Raw genomic sequence first — 20677 nt, forward strand, 5'->3', positions numbered from 1 at the left:
TAACAGTACCCCCCCCTTACAACCCTTCCCACGGGACGGGGCTTCAAGGGGTGCTGTCTATGGAACAATCGGACCAATCGAGGGGCATGAACACCTCCAGCTGGCTCCCAAGTCCTATCTTCCTGTTTATATCCCTTCCAGTCAATCAAATAAAGAAGACGACCCTTAACCCGCTTGGAGTCACAGATGGCATTCACCTCAAATTCCTCCTGACCATTGATAGTTAAGGGAGGAGGTGGGGGCAACTCCTGTGCAGAAGGTGTATATGGTTTCAATAATGAGGCATGGAACACTGGATGGACCCCATAGTCCTGTGGTAACTCCAATTTCATTGCAACCGGGTTAATGACCTGGATTATAGGAAAGGGGCCTACGTACCTGGGCTGCAATTTACAGGACCCTTGTAACCTCAGATTACGGGATGCCAACCACACCAAATCACCCACCTGATATGGGGGCGCTGGGACCCGATGTTTATCCGCTTGTGCCTTCATGGTAGCCTTGGCCTCCACCAAACTTTCCCGGGCCAAACCCCAGATATCACTCAATTGCTTACAAATCCCATCTATAGCTGGCATGCGTCCCGTGGGTTGAATGGCCACTGCCCTAGGGTGGTACCCAAGTGAACAATAGAACGGGGTCATGCCCAAAGCCGAGTGCAAGCTGTTATTGTATGCAAACTCAGCGATGGGCAGAGCTGTCACCCAATCACATGATAAAGAGGTAATCAAACATCTCAGATACTGTTCCATTGTCTGATTAGTTCGCTCGGTCTGTCCATCAGACTGAGGATGGTATGCCGATGACAAACGTATTTCTGTCTTCAAAACCAGACATAGTTCGGACCAGAAATGAGATATGAATTGCGCCCCCCGGTCTGATATAATCACCTCTGGCAACCCATGTAAACGTACTACAGAGGTCATAAAGACCATTGACATTTCTTTCGCCGTTGGAATCTTGCGAAGCGGTATAAAATGTGCCATTTTGGTGAATAAATCCACCACCACCAATATGGCTGTATATCCTGAGACCAATGGTAATTCCGTTACGAAATCCATACTTATGGTATGCCAAGGGGATGGCGGTACCTCCAAAGGGCACAAGAGCCCGGAGGGCTTACAGTGCGATGGCTTATTAATGGCACATACAGGGCAAGATTTCACATATCCCTGGATGTCCTTGATCATGGAGTCCCACCAAAACCACCGCTCACACAGCTCTCTCGTCTTTCTCATCCCAGGATGAGCCACCAGTGCAGATGAATGGCACCACTCCAAAACCTCGTCCTTTAAGGAGGGAGGGATTACCATTCTGTCCCCATGATATAACAACCCCTCCTTCTCTTTTACCTCGGGCACAGACAGCAAAGAGCTTAGATCAAGAAGCTTCAGTCGCTCCCTTACCAGACCAGGAAATTCATCCATCTCTGTTGCCCCTACAATCCGTGTACCCTCTATCATAGCTCTATTCTCTGTCACAGGTTCTTCCCCTTTAGGTTCATTATGTATTCGAGAAAGAGCATCAGACTTCACCTGCTGGGCCGCTGGCCTATAGGTGATGACAAAATCATATTCATTGAAGAATAGCACCCACCGCATCTGGCGAGGTGTCAATGCCCTAGCGGAACGGAAGAATTCGAGGTTTTTATGATCCGTATAGATGGTAATGACGTGTCTGGCGCCCCACAAATAGTGTCGCCATTCCTCGAAAGCCAATTTGACAGCTAACAATTCTCGTTCGGCCACTGTATAATTCCTTTCAGCCGGCAACAAGGTTTTTGAAAAGAAGGCTATTGGGTGCATATGGCCGGTAGATTCGTCACGCTGGGATAACACCCCACCCACTGCACACATGGATGCATCGGTCTCCACGAAGAACGGCAGGGCAGGATCGGGATGTACTAACACGGGGGCTGATGTAAAATGCTCCAATAATGAGTGAAAAGCAGTCTGCGTCTCATTGGTCCACTCGAAAGGAACACCCTTTCGTAACAGGCGAGTCATTGGTGATACCACCTCAGAGAAATGCGAAATGAAACGCCGATAAAAGTTGGCGAAACCCAGGAGTACCTGGATTTGTTTCACAGAGGTAGGCACAGGCCAGATCACAATGGCCTTTATCTTCCCTGGATCCATTCGTATTCCCTGCGCTGAAATGATGAACCCAAGGAACTCTACCTCTTGAGTGTCAAACTGGCACTTCTCTAGCTTGGCGTATAGATGGTGCTCCCGAAGGGTCCGTAACACCTGAAGAACATGTTCTGAATGCTCTGCCCTTATCTCTGAAAACACCAGTATATCATCCAAATAGACGATAACCGTGCGATCCAGGAATTCACTGAGCACCTCATTAATGAAGAACTGGAATGCCGCCGGCACATTACACAGGCCGAACGGCATTACAGTGTATTCATAAAGACCATACTTGGTCCTAAAAGCCGTCTTCCACTCATCTCCGGGTCTCATCCTTATTAAATGGTAGGCTCCCCGCAAGTCCAACTTAGTGAACACGGTAGCCTTGCGGAGCTGATCTAACAACACGGAGATGAGTGGAAGAGGGTACCTATTCTTCACTGTGGCCGCATTCAAGATCCTATAATCCACACACGCCCTGAGGGTCCCTTCCTTCTTAGGAATGAAGAAAATAGCCGATGACACAGGGGAGGAGGATGGACGAATAAACCCGAGTCTCAACATCTCATCGATGTATTCCTTCAAATGTTCTTCCTCAGGTTCTGACAACGCGTACACCCGGCTACAAGGCAAAGAGACCCCCGGTACCAGATCGATCTTACAATCATAAGCCCTGTTCGGGGGAAGTTCCTGGGCATTTGTTTTATCAAAAACGTCCTTAAACTCCAAGTACTGTGGAGGGACAATTCCCACATCCATTACAGCGCAAACCAAGGGGTCGATCTGCGCCCCTGCTACAGCATAACAATGCTTCAAACAGTGCGCTGAATCTAGCGTTACCAACCTCCGCACCCAATCAATCCTGGGATTATGCTTCTGCAGCCATGGTACCCCCAACACTAGACCAAACGAAGGGGCATCGATTAAGTCGAAAACCACCATCTCAGAATGCCCATTCTCACATGATAAACCCAAAGGTGCAGTCCGGCGGGTGATACACCCCGATGTCAGCTCGGTACCATCAATAGCCCTTACAGGCTCAGGTCGTTCTTTCAACTGCCAAGGAACCCCCAGTTTCTCTGCCATAGTGATGTCCATAAAATTGCCAGTGGCACCTGAATCCAACAGCACCGACACAGGGACACATTCCTGAGTTCGTAACAGTAACTGTGCATTAATAACAAAATGTCTAGGTGCTTGGTCTACAGATCCGACCACCTCATACTGTTGACCACCACATTCACCTGTCCTATGGTCTATCTGAACACAAGCCACCTTCTTGCCGAATCCCACACCAGAGGGCTTCACCGGACATTCCCTGGCGAAATGACCCCCTTGTCCACAATATAAGCACAGATTATTCTCCCTCCTTCTCTTCTTCTCCTCTGGCGCCAAAGGACCCCGTACCCCACCCAATTCCATGGGCTCAGGGGCCACCTTGTTCTCCCCTGTACTCTTTACCTCCGCCTTTGCGTAACTACCTCTGATTGCCTGAAACCTGCTACGCTCGCCCCGCCTCTCAGAGACCCTATGGTTCAGTTTAACCACCAGATCTATGAATGCCGAACAATCCTCCGGTGGATCTACCACTTGTGACACAATGTCCTTTAGCTCTTCGCAGAGACCCTGGTAGAATATTGATGTTCTCTTTTCAGTGGGCCAATGGGTCTCAGATACCAGTCTGTTAAAGGATGCAATATAGGACAACAAATCCTGTCTGCCCTGCCGGAGCTTCATCAATTCCGCATCACTTGCCTGCATAAACGCATGCTTGGCAAACAGCCCCCGCATCAGTTCTTTAAATGCGCCATAATTATATAATACCCGATCATCGCTATCTACCAAGGGTATAGCCCATTGAGCAGCATTGCCAGCCAAATAGGAGATTGTAAAGGCCACTTTTGCGGAATCGTCAGGGAAGGCACTCGGTCTGCACATGAAATGTAGCTGGCACTGGGTCATAAACATCCCGAATTTCTCACTATCTCCCGTAAATCTCTCGGGAGGAGCTAACGGCACTGCTACCGGAGAAGACACTGTAACATTAATGGGGTTACCAGAGCTGCTACCTCCCGTTGCACCCTGACCCGTCCCCCCGCTATACTGAAAGGTCGCAGGGTGAAGAATGGAAGAGGCTCCCCTTTGATGTGACTGCTCCCTCGCCCTGACGGCCACTAATTCTTGTTTTAAACCAGCGTTTTCCTGCTGTAGCTCCTGAACCTGTGACTGTAAAGTCTGCAATGCCCCCATAATGTCCTGTAATTAGGGACCTCCTGAACCACCCCCCACCGCATTCCCATCCACGTCCATGTTCGCTCAGGCAGTGCTAAATACGTGGGCTCGATATTCTGTTGGGCCCAGCTCAGCCCGCCCAAGCACTGCAGGAGCGAAGCATGCACCAGTCCCCTTCCCGTATCCACCGAAAACCCACTGATTAAAGTACACAGTGAGCCCTCCAGTGAACCCGAAAAGAGGGTGGTTTGATACGAGACACCAAGTCTCCCACCCTGTAGTATAGCAGGACACGGCTCCCTCCTTCACGCCTCCGCACCTGTGGTAAAGGGAGAGAATGTCTCTCAATATGCAGTATGCAATACAGTCTATTCATTCATGGCCATGGTCCACCAAAACATCAAATAACACATACCCCCTCCTTCTCCTTACCAGTGGTAAGTGCAGGCTTAGCTTCGTGTAGGAACTGGGTTCTCCACAAAAATAGTGCTCCAGGGAGATATAAACCCAGTCAGGGGCATCAAAACATAAGGTGTCCTGCAAGCACTAAAGGTGCATAAACAAGCACCGTGCAAAAAAGGGGAAAAAGAAAGCTGGGGACAAGTCGCGTAATACCAGCTACAAAAAACCCCTTTGATAAAATATATGGCTTGGAAGGGGTACAAGGGAATGACTAGTGACTCTTCCTTCCTCAGCGCCAGCGTCCTGTGTTTACACAGCGTCCTGTGCAAACAGCGGAATGGCCCAAAACGTCACTTCCGCATATACAACGATGTGGACAGACGCCTAAGCCTAAGCGTCTGCCTGCGCGTCTGCCTGATGAAGAATGAACAGCGCGCCAACACCGCCGGTAAGACCAATATGAGAACGGGAGCCCCCGCTCTCGAATTAAGCGCACACCGTCAAAATATGTCGGCACAAAAGGAAGGAAGGGCAAGGCTAACAAGGGTAAGGACCGAAAAATAGGAGCAGGGGAGAAAACGGGGAGAGGAGCAGGGGGGAGGGAGACTAACTTACTGACTAACACGAAGGTAGAAATCAGGAACAGCCAGAAACGGGGAGGAACAGGGAACACCAGAAAACGGACTGAAATCCCCCACGAGCCCGTGGGAGACTGAAAGGAGCAAAAAGGCAACAGAACTCCAATACAATGCAGGAACCACAAAGCTGGATACCAAGGCCACAACGTTGGCGATATCGAGCAATGAACAAGGAGGAAGGACACAAATATATACCTCAGCCCCTGGTCATGTGATGGTGGCCCATGGTCACAGAAACAGGACTGACTACCATTCCCTAACACAGGGCACAGTCCTCAAAATACTGCAGTTGCAAAACTGTACAGTTGCCTTCAATGTCCTTAAAAGATAAACACATCTGGGCCAATGATATCAAATAGGGAGGGATTTTCTCTTCCTCATCTGTCTTAGTTTTAGAATGCCCTCCATCTGAGCGTTGCTTGTGTTAGTCTTTGGTATTTGGTTTGGTTGCACAATTCTGGAACACTTTTTGTTGTTGTCTATTTACCTATTGTCTTTTGGTTTTGCAGTTGGCGGCTTCAGTCCCACTTGAATCCAGTGCTCTCTCTGGCAGCGGCCGCTTCTGTGATCCTGGCCACACCTCAAGCAGCAGGACAGGACTGCACAGTTCATCTGGGAATTGAGGCTCTATGGCGGTATTGCCTGCGTAACCAAGATGCCTGCTTTGTGTAGTCTCCATTCTGACTGCTGCTGAGAGACCTATGAGAAAAAGTGCACTATCAGTGCAAGTGAGTGAGGCTGCATTTTCACTAATAATTCCATTGCTTTACAATGGTGTAAGCGGTGGGATTGCGAGGCGAACAGGCTGGCCTTTGCTTCCTTTGTTACTGAATGAGCTTCTTCATTGTCTGGAGAGTTTGCGTGTGGTGGTCTGGTCAGATGAGTGAGTAGATACGAGAATGAGCCACTGGTTGGATCAACTACTGGACCAATGAGTGTGTCCACTAGAGGAAACAACATTATGCAGATTCTTTTGCAGGTTTTGCTTTTCCCATTGAAGTGTCTGTCTCTCCGCAAAGAAGGAACCTGATCAAAATGCGAATGGCACTTACCACAATGAAGTGCTCGTAGTTGGTGACTTGTTGTCCCCCTTTCTGCAGGTTTTGAAATTGTATTTAGTGAGCAAGACTAAAGGTCTTCTGAAGAACCATCACTGAGTGCTACTTGGAAAAGACTTAACAGCCATGTTAAAGTAGTCAAGAGAAACTGCGGCTGGTCCGAGAGCCCTTTGGAGGCAGCACACTGGCTCCTCTAACCCCACAGTGTCTACGGTCTGTGCTCTATGGGAGCCTTTTTCCAAGAGCAAAGTTGCCTGTGGATTGAAAGGTGAAGATTCGGTTAGAGGGAGGGCTGAGGATTCTCATTTCCCTAGCTGTCCGGGCTTTGGGAGGATAGAGGCATCCAGTTTGAGGTTAGACCTCCACTGGTTGCTGAAGTCTTGAGTGACCTTTCAGTTCTCAGGAGCTCAACCTTGCTCGACTGTCTGACTGTTCGTGTTAGGCCCTTGTTCCAGGACCTCCTCTATGCTTGAGCTGAGCCGCAGTGCCCTACAAGGGATGTGTTCATTACCTAAAACCCCACACATTCCACCCAAGGACTATGGGGCAACTGCAGAAGATTTGCAGTGCTCGTCTGTGGTGACTTTGGGTCTTCTGGCAGCAGAGTGACAGAGCTCAGCTTTGTAATCCAATCCAGTAGAAGACAGACTACTTTATCCAGTATTGGGGTATCTTTCATAGATTCGCATGCCTGAATCATTCCCCTTCACCGAGGCGGGAGTCCCACAGTGAATAAAAAAGCAGTGCCAAAGATAAATAACAGTAGTAGGCCCAAAAGAAAATGCCTGAGGCCTAGATCTTAGTAGCCTATTTAGATCATTATGCTAAAAGAACCAAAGAATTGGTCACAACCAATCAGATAGCAGCACCCTCTAAAAGACTCACTGCAGAGCCAGTTCTCAGATTTTCACCGCACGTCATGTGGAAGGGAGTCTCCCTGAGTGCCACTCAGTTTTTTCTGCAACACGTCTGACAAGAAGGCCTTGTTCAAGCCCTGCAGAACCTGCGACAAGATGAGAGTCCAAATTGATGATCAACATAAGGGCTGCATCAACTGCCTCTACCCTACAAGGCAAAAGATTGTAACATTTGCCGTACCTTCCCTTCTAAAACTCTCAGGGATAGGGAGGCAAGAGTCCTGTTGCGGCTTAAATCTTCTTCAGCTGAAGATGATGACAGAGCCTCAACTTCCAGTAATAGAGCTACAGCACAGGACAGTTCTTCAAGTGAAGGGAGAAAACATCCTAAATCCTCCGACTCTACTTCTGGCCCTTCTCAGAGGTCTCCCTCTACTTCCTCTGGGCCTACGCAGTCTCCTCAGACTACTGCTCTCAAGGACTCTAAAAAGGAATCTTCTAAAACAGTGAGTAAAAGCCTCTCAAAATCTTTGGCTTTCCCTGTATCTATTTCTGTCACATCTTCTGCTCCTTCATCTACGGCGACTATATCTACTACTTCTATTACTTCTCCTATTCTGTCGACGAGGATTACTATACTGTCTAAGAAGCCCGTCGTCGAAGAATCATCGATGAAGGCCTCAGCGACGAAGTCTGCATCGAAACACTCATCGACGAAGGTACCGTCGACGAAGCTTCCACTCCAACGAGAGTATCGTAGACGAAGTCGCAAGTATCTACTGAGCCGTCGAAAATCCCATGCCCATCGACGATGGCCCTGTCGACGTCGAGCCCGTCGACAATCATCCAGTCGACAATGGTTGTACCTGCCCCAACTAAGGCTTTAGTGGGGGTCCCAACTTATTCAATGCCAGTTTCATGACAATGTTTTCAACTTAAATTCTTTCAAAGGCATGAGTGTTATAATATTTCCCCTCTTACTCCATCTCACCTCTTGGAAACGGGATAGCTCGTCATCCTTCTGAAATGTCAAGAGGATGAGGAAGATGAAGAAGACTACAATGAACACTACTACCAAGAGGACATTGATGTTTCTCATCACACAGTATACCAGAGGCACTCTCGGCACTCGGATACCAGCCATCTGCCTCCAAATCTTATCCAGGACTTGCAAGCCATGCTCACAGATTATAAGCAGCGGTTTCCCCCGCAGCAGAATATTTCACCGCCTGTGGCTGTTCCAGATCCTTTACCTCCACCTGAGGCTCCGATACCAATGCCTCCAATTACAAAGCCTCCTCAAGACCACCAACCTTCTCAGCCTCCTCAGGATCAGGACACTTTTTCTGATGAGGAAGTTGAAGAGGGTGAATTGCCAGAAAATCCTCATTTGGATCCATGGGATTCGTACATTATCCCTATGCCTTCGCCTCCAATCCTCCGCCATCTGAGTCACCACCAGAGGATATAGGTGGGTTTTACAACCTCATGTAGCGGGCTGCTGCTAGGTTTCAACTTCCTGTCACGGTGGAATAGACCGAATGTTTCCTTCACGATTTTCAGGAGGACTCCAAAAAAGTTACCAGAGCTGTTCCTATAATTGATTATATATGGAACAAGGGTATCAAGATCATGAAAAATCCTGCGTCCGTGCCTGCGGTACTCCCACGGATAGATAAAAAGTATTGTGCTCCAGCCAATAGTCCTTCCTGCCTCATCGGACACCCCAGGCCGGATTCCGTAATTTCCCAGGCTGCTCAGCAAAGGTCTAAGAACCCAGCAACGCCTATTACTACACCGCCGGACAAGGAGGAACGTCGACTTGACCTGATTGGGAAAAAGTTTTTCACCATGGCCGCCGCTTCCATCAGGGCAGCTAATTCATTAGCGAGCATTGGGCATTACAATCGCCAAATGTGGTCGGATATGGCGGGCTGATTGACCTCATTCCAGAGGAGAAAAGATAGGAAGCACGAAAGAACTTACTAGAAGGTGAGCGCGCAGCATCAGAGACAATCGATTGCGCTCTGGACATTGTCAATACAAATTTCAGACAGTTAGCTGGAGCTGCAGTTCTCAGGCACCAGGGTTGGCTTAAGGCCACCAGCTTCAGAACAGAAGCCAGACAAAGATATTAGATATGGCCTACGATGGCGAAACGTTGTTTGGCAAGCACATCGACGAGGCCCTCCAAGCAATCAAGACTGATATGGACAGGGCAAGATCTTTGTGTACCTTACAATACAAACGTGGAACATTCAGAGGCGCTAAGGGGCGTGGTTATTCCTCTAGAGGCGATTACCAAACACAACAGAACAGGCAGTATTTTACCAGCCCCAATATAGACAGAATTACCAATCATCGTACCGCCAATCCAATACGGCTGGTTTCTCTCGCCAGGGAGGTCAAAAGCGATTCAACAACCAAGGGTGAGACTCTAGCAGAAAACAGTGATCTCAGAAGGGCGCCAATCACACCTCTTTCCCTTCCTGTGGGCGCAAAAATTTCAACATTTGTGGGCAAGTGGCGAGAAATTACCTCCGACCAATGGGTTCTAGAATTGGTGAAAAATGGACATACCCTAGAGTTTGTCACCAAGCCACCTACCACTCCACCCAGGGGACCCCCCCCCCCCCCCTCCTCGTCACTTACTGTTCAAAGAAGCTTTTACAATGCTCACAAAAACACTATAGAGAAGGTCCCAGTACATTAGAAATGGACAGGTTTCTATTCCCGTTTTTTCCTGATCACAAAAATCAGAGGACTGGCGACCGATCCTGGACCTTCGCAACCTGAACAGATTCCTCAAAAAACAAGGATTTTGCATGGTCTCCCTCTCAGAGATTCTAGGTTGCCTGAACAAGGGAGATTTAATGGCTTCTCTGGACATGGAAGATGCTTACTTCCACATCCCAATCCACCCCAAACATCGCAAGTATCTACGCTTCACTGTGGCTGGTACCCATTATCAGTTCAAAGTGCTCCCGTTTGGACTAAAATCGACTCCAAGGATCTTCACAAAGTGCCTAGCTCCTGTAGCAGCATCATTACCATCCTGGGTAATCCAGGTATTCCCGTATCTGGACAATTGGTTAATCAAAGGTCCTTCGGAGCAAGCGGTAAGGACTGCCATTACAACGTGTCGCCATCTCTTCACCTCTCAGGGGCTAACTGTGAACAAAAGCAAATTCAAGTTACGTCCGATGCAAGTCCTGCCTTTCCTTGGAGCTCGTCTGGAGACGGTCCAGTGCAAGGCATTCTTATCTCAAGAAAGACAGCTTCGTCTTCAGAAGCTAGCACTTCGGGTTTCAAAAAGAAAGTCAGTTTCTGTTTGCATGTTCGCCTCGCTCCTGGGATTCTGCTTTTCAGCCATAAATCTCATCCCTTTGGCACGACTCAGAATGAGACCTCTACAGGAGGAACTGCACCTTCAAAGGCAGCAAGCTGTAGGTTCCTTCAGCGACATCATCAAAGTCACACCACGCATGGTGGACGCTCTCTATTGGTGGTCACAGATAATCAGTTTGCCAGAAGGACTCACGTTCAAACAAGATGTCCCAGATTTTATTCTAACCACAGATGCCTCCATGGAAGGATAGGGAGGTCATCTCCGGGATTTACAAATACAAGGCAAGTGGTCTCAAAAGTGGTCTCAAAAGTACAGACAACAACATATCAACAGGATATTTGAAAGTTTGGTTGGGGGTGCACGTAATCAGAAAAGAGTCCAAGATAAGTAATATTTATGTGCAAAAAGTGTCTTGTTTATTCAAATTCTTTTGTTTTTCAAAGAGTTCCACATTTGTTAACATACATCAGCCAACACGTTTCTCTCCCTCACTGGGAGCTTCCTCAGGGCAGTTGAATTTATGACGAGCCTTCAGAGTTGAAGGTACTTGTGATGGATTAGAGATCTAGGCGGACGTAAGTGTTCTTTGCCCGGGTATGGGTAGATGTCACCGACCGAGGTCTTTGGCTCAGCATTTTACTAATGCCTTTTTGACCGTGCAGAGAAATGTATATCTTCTCAGGCAGCAGTTCGTCAATTCCTTTTGTTCAAAGTCAGTCTTCTATTAGTGACTGACAGCACAATTTGTTCAAGAGAAGTCAGTTCTTGATTACAAGGGATTACAAGGGATCCAAAATAATTCTGCTGGTCCCTGACGTTACCACACGACACGCCACTCGGAAGACTCTTTTGATCCTGAAACCGGGTCCTTATACATGGGACCGGGTTGGTGACAACATATGTATGCATAGGAGGAATTACTAGGCGGCAAAACAACCAAATTTTCCTGGGTGATTTCAACCTCCATTGGAACAACCTCAACGATACTTTAGCCAACAGTCTCAAAAACTTCTTCAACGCCCTAGACCTCAACCAAATTTGCAACAGCCCTACACACAACAAAGGCGCAACCTTGAGTCGATCCTCCCCTGTGACTGGTCAGACCATCACATCATTACCTTCTTTATCAATGAAACAGTTAAAACTCAATGCGGCTCAGTCCACAAAACCCAAAGTTTGGAAAAGAGACTGGAAAAAACTCAACCCAATCTCGCTACCCATTTCCAGGCACAATCCACTCTTGCCACCTGCTGGTGCATCCAACGTACATGATCTCGCCAACCATTATCTTAATTCTATGACGTCGATAATTAACGAATTTGCTCCCCTTCAACTAAAGAGAGGTCTCACAAAAGATTCTAAACCTTGGTTCAATGGTCCACTTAATGAGAATAGACGCTCGTTCAGAACTGCTGAATGTAACTGGAGATCGGTCCCATCCGCCAAGCTCCTCATGACTCTAAAAAGAAAGAGAAATGCCTACTACCGAAAGATAAGGCACGCTAAAGCAGACTTCTTCAGTTACCAACAAAACCAAGCAAGAAATCGACTGAGAAAACTCTTAGAATGAATCAAAACACAATCTAAGGACAGACCTCAACGTCCACAAGTCCTTACTCATCCACAACACACATGTGAATAATTCTCCACCTTTTTCAATCTTAAGACTGAGAACACCAAGAAAGATCTCCTCAATGATCTAATCTCTCACTCTTGTCCTCACTCCAAAACCTCCCCTCTACCCTCAAATGCGGCACTACATACACCCTCAAAGTATGTTTTAAAAAATGATGAAGCTTGGTAATCCATTAACACCTACTCGGAAGATGCTATCAGCAAGTTCCTCAACACCTTGAAGCCTTCCAATCACCTCACGAACCCTCTACCCGCAAATGCGGTTAAAGATCTCTCTCCATTGCTGCTTCCCCTCTGGACCAAAATCATCAACAGCTCTCTGTTACAAGGTTGCATCCCTGACTCCCTTAAGGTGGGGCAGGTCTCCCCCTTCCTTAAGAAAGCCACAGCTGACCCTACGGACCGAAACAACTACCGTCCTATCTCCGATATTTCCACGCTGGCCAAACTTCTGGAAAAATGTGTTCAACACCAATTAACAAAACATATTGCTCGCTTCAACCTTCTCAACATAAACCAATCCGGCTTCCGAGCAGATCATAGCACGGAATCAGCCATGGCTCACATCATTGATGATGCCCTACAAATACTGGATCGAAACGGCTCATGCCTTCTTATCCTTCTAGACCTCTCTTCAGCCATCGATACAGTTAAACACAAGAACTTGATAGATTTGTAGAACCATAGAATGGGCCTATCTGGATCAGTGCTTAACTGGTTTACCTCCTTTCTGCAAAACAGGACCCAAAAATTCAAGATCAATAACACCTTCGCTAAACCCGTTCCAGTCACGCTAGGAGTCCCACAAGGATCCTCGCTATCACCAACACTTTTTAACGTATTCATGGAACCACTCACCGATTTGCTGTAAACGTCCAACATTCAATTCCACATGTACGCTGATGATATCCAACTCTACCTTAAGATCAACACTCTTGAAGACATCAACATGCTTAATACTACCCTTTTTTTAACTCTTCATTCACAGCTGCAGTACAGGAGGCATATCAGTACAATCAGTTTCATCATTTCCACAGCTTGTTTTTCCGTTTTTCTCCCCTATACGTAACTTCCCATCTCTACAGCGTGATCAGTAAGACCTGCATCCTCTAATGTTTCAACCCGTCAACATTGTATGCCGTCAATAAAGTACATCGTCTCATCCCGCATTACAGAACGGCTTTGTGTCCGCTTCCTCATTCAAACAGTTCCATGGGATTAAACAAATAACTCACCCATCTTCCCACCTCCCTCCCTCCAACCCCCACCCACATTCTGTCTCCTCCCCCCGTCTCCTGGTGGGCACGGAATCTCTCATGTCTAGGCCCAGTCACCCGTGTCTCATGTGTACCTAGTATGTGCTGTATCTTAGTATGTTGTGCGGGTACCCGGGAACCCCCAGGTTCTCTCAAAGTAGTTCCCGTCCTGTCTCTCTTATCCCTGCGATCCAGTCCCAGGCGCCAGGGTTACGTCTGTGTCCTCCAGTGCCAGTAGCATGACCTCCTAATCCTGAGATATGGGATATTTCCGTTGGCCCCGTGCTTCCTCCCGTCTGAGAGCCAATCCCTCTGCTCGTCCCCACTTTATCACCTCCGCCTGCCATAAGGGTGTCCCCGGTGGTCTGGGAGATTTCCACCGCATTGTTAACACCCTGATCGCCAATAGGAGCGCTAGGTCAAGTAATTTCAATTGGGCCTTCAGTGACTTGGATCGTCTACGCAACCCCAGTGGGCAGGGCAATGCTTCTTCCGGCACTGGTAAATTTGTGACCGTCCGTAACGTCCGGCACACTTCTGACAAATACCCTCGAAGTTGTGTGCAAGACCAAACCATATGGAGGAATCCAGCCTCATCCTCTCCACAGCGGGGCAGCCGTGAGGGGAGTCCGGAAACATTTTATGTAGTCGTTTGGGGGTTAGGTATGCCCTGTGCAGGACCATCACTTGTATAAATCTAAACTTAACATTACGTGAAACTCGCCTGGGGTGTTCTAGGATCAGTTGCCATTCTTTCTCTGTCAGTAGTCTATCCGTGTCCTGAACCCAAGTGTGCATAAGTGTTGTGAGCGGGGTTGCAGCATGTGTCCTGATGCCCGAATACAGCCAGCGGACCAGATGTCCCCCTGCACCCATGTAGTACAATAAGTGAACCAATTCGTGTTGTGGGGGTTGGAGTCGTTGCGGCGCCCATCTATTTTTGATGTAATGCGTAACAGTGGCATGTAGCAGATACAGTCGGGGGGGGAGAGCCCGTGGCTGTAAGAAGGTGTCGTGATCGAGCAGGTTGTCATCTCCAAAAAATGCGCCCACTCCGGTTATCCCAGCCTCCTGCCAAGGGCACAATACTCTATCCGTGCGCCTACCTTGTGGCGTTGGGAGGCCCAGCAAGGGAATATTAGCTGCGTATGCCACAGCCGATGATGTATATGCCAGGTCTTCCCGCCAGCACGTCAGAGCCGTGTGTAGGAGTGGATGACATTCCGCGGGAATTCGGCTTTTCGGAAGCAGGAGGACGTGCAGTTCTCCCCGGTTCAGCCTCTCTGGCGTGTAGTCTATTTCATAGAGGTTCCGCCCTGCCGTCCAGTAGGACTGCCACTGGAGCTGGCTAGCGTAATAGTAGCCCCGAAAATCCGGGGCCCCCAGCCCCCCTGCCCTGGTCCCCAGCTGCAATTTGCGGAGACCAATCCGTCGTCTCCCAACACCCCATATTAAGCTGATTAAGAGTTTATTGAGTGTATCAACTATGGACTGCGGTAGGTTTACGGGCAGATTGACGAAAAAGTACAGTATACGTTGGAGCATTACCATCTTGGAGATCGTGATCCTGCCCATCACCGATAAAGGTTAGGCTGTCCAGAATCCCACAGAATTGCGAAGACGCGTGATAGCCCGTTTGATATTTCCATCTATCTGGTCTTCCTGCTTCCTATATACCTGGATCCCCAGGTACTTAAAAGTGGTCTGAGCCACCGGAATAAGGTAAGCTCCAAAGGGAATGAAAGCTGGGCTTGGTGTATCGTGAAAGTAAAAGCCATTTGATTTGTCCGGGTTTATCGCCAGGCCCGAGATTCTGGCAAAGCGGTCAAAAATCTCATATATAGCAGTGTGGTCCGCCTCTAGGTCTTTTAAGTATAGTAAAATATCGTCCGCGTAAATCGACAACAGATTATGTGGGCCTCTTTGTGGGATGCCTCTCTGCTCCTCTCGGGCCCGTAAGGCTATGGCCAGGGGCTCTAGAGCAAGGACAAATAAAAGTGGGGACAAGGGGTAGCCCTGTCTAGTGCTGCGGTGTACTGCATAACTATCAGAGACATGCCGTCCTGTACGTGCCCTTGCCGATGGAGCAGTGTAAAGCAATCTGATCCATGCCAGGAGGGATACAGGGAGCCCAAACTTCTCCAAGGTTGAAAACATGAACGACCAAGACAGTGAGTCGAATGCCTGTCTGAGATCCAATGGTATACAGCCCGCCCGGGGAAGATCCTGTGGGGTAGTCGACATAAGGGCATGCAACCGTCTCGTATTCATGGAGGTGCTCCTTCCCGGGAGGAACCCACACTGATCTCTATGGACCGACGTAGGGAGGTGCGCCTGCAATCTTAAAGCAATTGCTTTACTAAGTATTTTATACTCTGTGGAGAGCATCGATAGGGGCCTGTAATTTAATATGTCCAAGTGATCCCTGCCAGGCTTCGGTAACGAGACGACCAATGCCTGCATCGTGGAGTCGGGTAGGTGGACCTCCTCCAACGCCGTCTGGTAGATTTTTTCCAGGATCGGCACCAGGGTATCGGAGTAAATCGCATAAAACTCCACTGGGAGTCCATCTATACCCGGCGTTTTGTTGCGGTTAAGGGATTTGATGGCAGCCCATATTTCGTGTTGGGTGATAGGTCCCTCAAGGTCTTTCTGGGCATCCGCTGTCAGTGTCGGGAAAGGGAGGCCGTCGAGGAAATCGGACACACGGTCCAGATCCTCCCGTTAGGGTTGTGCGTACAGCGTGGTCAGGTGGTCGTGAAACGCCCTGTTAAATTCTAATTGTGTACTAACCAAGTTGCCTGTTCGCGTTCGTATTTGAGTTATCACCGGGGGGTCGGGTGGTCCCGTACCAGGCGGGCTAATAGTGCCCCTGACCTGTCTGCCTCCGTGTGTTGTCGACGGAGGTATTCTTTGTGGTGTATGACTCGCAATGTTTCTAGAGTGTCAGCATGTTCTATATTCTCTTTCTGTAGCTCTGTGCTTTTTGCAGGATCGGTGCTCGCTTCTCGCTCAAGTGTTTTCAATCTGTCTTCTATACCGCAAAGTTTCTGGTGGATTTCCTGTCGGGCTCCTACCAGTTGACCTATTGCTACGCCACGTACCACTACCTTCATGGCATTCCATACCACCAGATTAGTGGAGGCTGAGTCCCAATTTTCTGCAAAGTATTCACACAGAGCCTCGGACAGGGATGTGCTAAAGGGGGCGTATTCTAGGAGGCGCGGGTCCAGGCCCCACGTAGGAACTGGGGTCGGGACTCTGCCCCAGAGGAGGCTAAACGACAGGGGTCTATGGTCCGAAAAGGTCCTGGCGAGATACTCCGGGTTCCCTACCTTCAAGACTAACGACTCGTAGCAGAAGAACCTATCAATCCTGGTGTGTAACCTGTGTATGTGTTTATAATAGAAATATTCCATTGTCTCTGGGTGAAGTGCACGCCAGGTCTGGAATAACTCCGTCAGTCGGGATACCCCGGCTATTTGCAGGGGAGGATATGATCTATCCTGGTCCAAGTCCAGGACCATGTTCCAGTCTCCTCCCAAGACCCAGGGAATGTCCGCCCAGTCCGCAAGCGCCAGAACAACCATCGTCAAGAATTTGTCCTGGTCAAAGTTCGGAGCATAAATACAGCCTAGCACTATCAGTGTACCATCTAATGTGCCCTTCACTAATATGTAGCGACTTTGCTCGTCTACCTTTCGCTCTAGCTCTGCAAACGGCGTGCCATGTCTGACCCAAATTGTCGCCCCTCTGGAAAAGGCAGAGTAAGTCGTAGAGTAAATCGTGCCCCTCCATTTTTTCCGCATTTTAAGAGCCTCAGAAGCAGTTAGATGGGACTCCTGAAGGAAGGCAATCTGCGTGTGGTGTCTGAGCAGGAAGGAGTGTATTCTGTGTCGCTTCTGTACTGCCCCAAGTCCCCGCACATTCCAAGTTGTGAGCCTATAGGATCCTACCGTATCAGCCATACTCATACGTGTACCAGCCCTGTAGCGACCCGAGCCCCCTGACCCGATCACTATGTACTAACCACCAGGAGACGTCCCACCCCATTCCCCTCTCAAAGAACTGAACAGTAACGGTGCAGCATATTAACAGAGCTGGGCCCAACAATAAAACAAATATAAAAAATTCTCGAATTCCGGTGCATTTGCCTTGGGGGGGGGTGGGGTGGCCTAGCACCATTCCAGTCCTCCTTTCCGCCCGTTGGGCTCTGCTGGCTCAACGGCATACTGTCCTTAGGGGCAATGTTACAAATGTAAAACAGAAACATCATTTTCCATCACCATACGTAATCTCCATGTTCTGTCTCCACCTCGGCATCCACAGGGTAATGTGCTTACCAATGGGGAAAGGGGGGGAACAGGGGGCCGAGGGGAGGGGGGAAACCACATAAATTTGGGGGAGAGCCCTCCCCATCATTCTCACCGGAGTCAGTGCTACTTGTGTTATGTAAAATAATCCAGGCCTAACATTATTACATAGTAGCAATACATAATTTGCAGTACCTCCCACCTCGCACATCGCTCCTAAGTAGTTACGACATATGAACAAGTTAAGAAAACAAAAGGATACAATACGGTTGGTAGGCATCCGTTTCCAGCACGTTCCTCCCTCACACAATTATCTATTAAATCATCCGCTGCTCGGGGCGTGACGGTGGGGAACAGAATTATGCTATGGTCCGAGTCCCAGTGGACAGTGCTGTCCTCCGAGTCCGTTGCGATCTTCCTGGGGTCCTCTCGAAAGGCGCCCACCATCGCCAGGGTGTCCAGTTGATTTTCTTTTTGATGTTCCCGCGAGGGCCCATGTTGTCTTGCCCCCGTCTCGGTTTAGGGGACTCCCTCCTCCCTTGGGTCTGGGTATCCCCTGATCCGTCAATGGTCGACTCCTGGGTGATCTCCTGGCTCCCATCAATACCCATAACCTCCAGCCGTTCCTCGGCATCCGAAGGGCTCTCAAAGAAGTGCGTCTTTCTGCCATGTATGATTTTCAAGCGAGCAGGGAAGAGCAATGCATATTTGAGGTTAGCCTTTTGCAACTTCTTCTTCACATCCATGTATGAAGAGCGCTGTTTCTGGACGGTGTTGGTGTAGTCCGGGTAGAGGGATATTTTCTGGTTATCGTATTGGATGAGAGATTTCTCCCGCGCTTTCTGCAGTAGGACATCTCTGTCTCGATAGTTCAGTATTCGCACTATGAGAGGGCGTGGGGGGCGACCGGGTCTGGGCCTACCCGTCGGGATCCTGTGCGCCCTCTCCACACAGAAGTGCGGTGATAGGCCTTCCTCTGCAACGTGGTCACGGAGCCATTGCTTGTTATGTTATATGTTATGTTATAAAATTTGTAAAGCGCTCAGCTGCCACAGCAAAGTGGCGTCCCGGCGCTATGTTGGACAAAATAACACAACCAGATGGAGAAATCAGTCAGAGCAAAGATTAGAGTAGTGGAAACAAAAAGGTTTTGATAGCTCTTCTGAAAGACAGTAGATCCGGTAAGGCACGGATGTCAACGGGTAAAGTGTTCCAGAGACTCACTGCGAGGACACCAAAGGAGCGTCCACCAACTCTGGTTTTCCTGAAGCGAGGAACACAGGCCAGAAATTGACCCGTCGAATGTAGCACTATAGAAGGAATGTAGTAGGAAATTGCCTGTGCAAGAATGGGGGGTGATGAAACCTTTAAGATCTTAAAAACCAGGCACAGGGCTTTGAACTTGATCCTCTGTCTGACGGGCAGCCAATGTAGGTCATATATGGTACGTGTGGCAGAACAGAATTTAGGCAGGCCTACCAGCATTCTGGCAGCTGCGTTTTGCACACACTGGAGGCATGTAAGTTCAGCTTGGTTAACGCCCAAAAGAAGCGAGCTGGCGTAATCCAACCTAGAGAGCACTGTAGCTTGGACAATGAGTTGCCTTGTAGGAGCATCAAAAAATTTAACTTCATAAAATCAGCAGCCTGAGTCTCCTCACAACGTTCCGGAAGGCCTATGACGCGGATATTATTGCGGCGGTTACGGCCTTCCGCGTCCTCCACCCGTTCCAGGAGAGAGGTGACTTGTTGTTGGAGCTGTTGGATAGAGGTGGTATGATCCGCCACTGTTGGTGTAAGCTCTCCGATTGCTAGGCCTTGGTCTTTGACTCTGTCCGCTAATTTGCTGTGATCCGCTTTCAGAAAAGACAAATTCGTGGTCAGGGTGCCCATCTGTTGTTCCAGCACCAATCTAGAGTCTCGTATTTCTTGCAGTATTATGTCCAGTTTATCCAGTTGCTGTTCCTCCGCCTGAGGTTGCCCCGAGGACGTCAACGGGGCTCCCTCTCCCTCGGCAGACTGCATTGTACGGGCCGACGTCGGCCCCCCCCAGGCCTTAAGGCGCCTTGACTCCCTTGCGGACCATGGTGGGCAATAGTCGTGGTTCCCTCTTAGTCAGCCTCGAGGACCTCTGCGGAACCCAATTCTCATAGGGAGGCCGCTGCACGGCAGTACCCTGTCTGTCAGGGCCCGAGTGTAGGCGAGGCTCAGGCCGTCGGTGATTTAGGAAGTCGGGGGGCCGCACTCCCGGCCCCCAGCGCAGTCCCAGCGCGCAGTTCACTTGGGGGCGGGGGGGGGGTGAGTATCTTCACCCAACTACCCCGGTCCTCCTTGCAGTGTTCAGGGGGGGGGGGACAGGGGGAAGCCCATAGCGTTTTCCACTTACTTCTCAGCTTCTCAAATGCCCCTTCCTAGCATTTGTCCCCAGTGTAGGTTTCGGGTGCCTTTAATGTTTGTACCCTCAGCTCTCCTTAGGCCCAGAATCCTTCCTTATCGTGGAAAAGCCCCCAGATGTTGCTGCCTCGAGGGGGGGGGCCCTCGCTCTCAGCCGGTCTTACTGTGTGCCTTTTCCTGGCCGTGAGTCCACGAGTAGAGGGGCGGGGGGGATCCATGGGGGGGGGGGGCAAAGCGAGCAGAGTCAAGGTCGCCCACCTCAAACCCCGATCGGCCGCCTCCTGTCCGCCGCCCGTGGAGTGCTGGGGTGCTTTTGTCCCTGGCCGTGTCTTGTCGCGTGTGCCGCCGTGTAGTCAGCCCTGCACCGCCGATGGTAGGAGCGCGCTCTGGCCTCACCTTTCCTCAGTGG

Source organism: Lissotriton vulgaris, chromosome 12, assembly GCF_964263255.1.
Source record: "Lissotriton vulgaris chromosome 12, aLisVul1.2, whole genome shotgun sequence".
NCBI classification, from domain to species: Eukaryota; Metazoa; Chordata; class Amphibia; order Caudata; family Salamandridae; genus Lissotriton; species Lissotriton vulgaris.